Here is a 1,801-nt window from a genome sequence, read left to right as displayed (position 1 = left end):
CGGCACTTGGAGGGGGGAAACGGACACGTCGGGTCTAGACGGAGGGTATCTTGCTGTGGGTCTGGCCCGGATGTTGCTCCAAAGTGTTCCTATGGGTTGACCTAACACAACCGGGTGGAGAGGTCCACTGGTCAAATCCCGTCCATGCAAAGTCAAAGGGCTAGATCCCTTGGTCAAACGCTACAGGGTTAGGCTTGACGGGGGCCCTGGGAGGGTAGCAATGCCACCGAAGCATCACACCGGGCCCTCATACATGCGGGGTGGTGTGGTGGCATGTCCGAAGAGGCGGCACGTGTCTCCGGGGCGTGGCCCCCCTCACGGACGGCGATGACACGGTAGTAGCCATTCTGCGGTAACGATGCGGCGTGAATATTATTAAATAATCGGAGCACGATAAAATCATGAGTTTTTTGCACGACGTGGGCACATGTGCTATAGGAACGATAATATTTTTTTCATAATTTTTGGTGATGGAGAAGTATCCAAAAAATTCCCTCTACGCGGATTGCCCTTCGCGCGTCTACGGCTGTGGCCGGCGGCCTCCGGGGGCTAGCATGCCGCCAAATCTTGCGTAGGCGGCCTCTCACGAGTTTGGAAGTGTTGTGGTGGTTGCAAACGCCCGGCACGCGTGTCTGGGGTGTGCCTCCCCTCACGCACGGCGCCGCCGCCGGCACTTGGAGGGGGGAAACGGACGCGTCGGGTCTACACGGAGGGGATCTTGTTGTGGGTTTGGCCCGGATGTTGCTCCAAAGTGTTCCTATGGGCTGACCTAACACAACCGGGTGGGGAGGTCCGCTGGTCAAAGCCCGTCCGTGCAAAGTCAAAGGGCTAGATCCCGTGGTCAAACGCTACAGGGCTAGGCGGGACGGGGGCCCTGGGGGTAGCAATGCCACCAGAGCGTCGCACCGGGCCCTCATACATGCGGGGTGGTGTGGTGGCATGTCCGAAGAGGCGGCACGCATCTCCGGGGTTTGGCCCCCCTCACGGACGGCGCCACCGCCGGCACCTGGAGGGGGGAAACGGACGCGTCGGGTCTACACGGAGGGGATCTTGCTGTGGGTCTAGCCCCGATGTTGCTCCAAAGTGTTCCTATGGGCTGACCTAACACAACCGGGTGGAGAGGTCCACTGGTCAAATCCCGTCCGTGCAAAATCAAAGGGCTAGATCCCGTGGTCAAACGCTACAGGGTTAGGCGGGTCGGGGGCCCTGGGGGGTAGCAATGCCACCGGAGCGTCGCACCGGGCCCTCATACATGCGGGGTGGTGTGGTGGCATGTCCGAAGAGGCAGCACGCATCTCCGGAGCGTGGCCCCCCTTAACGGACGACGATCACACGGTAGTAGACGGATCACGCACTCGCATAGTTACCGGATCAGGCACTCGGTAACGGTACCCCTCAGTCAGTGGCTCTCCTATGTATCACCTTTCACGAGACCATAGAAAAAAATATACGTGATATTTTAGAAAATTGTTGTACAATATAAAAAAAGATCATGTCATTAAAAATAATGTTTCAAATCATTAAAGAAAATGTATGGTACATTTTAAATAATGTTCTGCATGTAAAAAATATGTATAAGAAAACATTAAAATATTTATAAAAAATAAGAAAACATTATAAAATTTATACAAAATAAGAAAAGTAAAAATAAAAATATGCCGACGGCAAAGCCGTCGGCATAGCTGCGGCCATAGGGAAGCTTGTACGCGGATCGGTGACGTGGTTAATAAAAAAGAAAAAAAAGTATGCCTACGGCTAAGCCGTCGGCATAGGTGCCACGTGGCGCCCTGAGCTATGCCGA

The sequence above is a fragment of the Triticum aestivum genome, chromosome 7B (genome assembly GCF_018294505.1).
Source record: "Triticum aestivum cultivar Chinese Spring chromosome 7B, IWGSC CS RefSeq v2.1, whole genome shotgun sequence".
In the NCBI taxonomy this organism is placed as follows: domain Eukaryota; kingdom Viridiplantae; phylum Streptophyta; class Magnoliopsida; order Poales; family Poaceae; genus Triticum; species Triticum aestivum.
Note: the sequence above shows the minus strand (reverse complement) of the source record.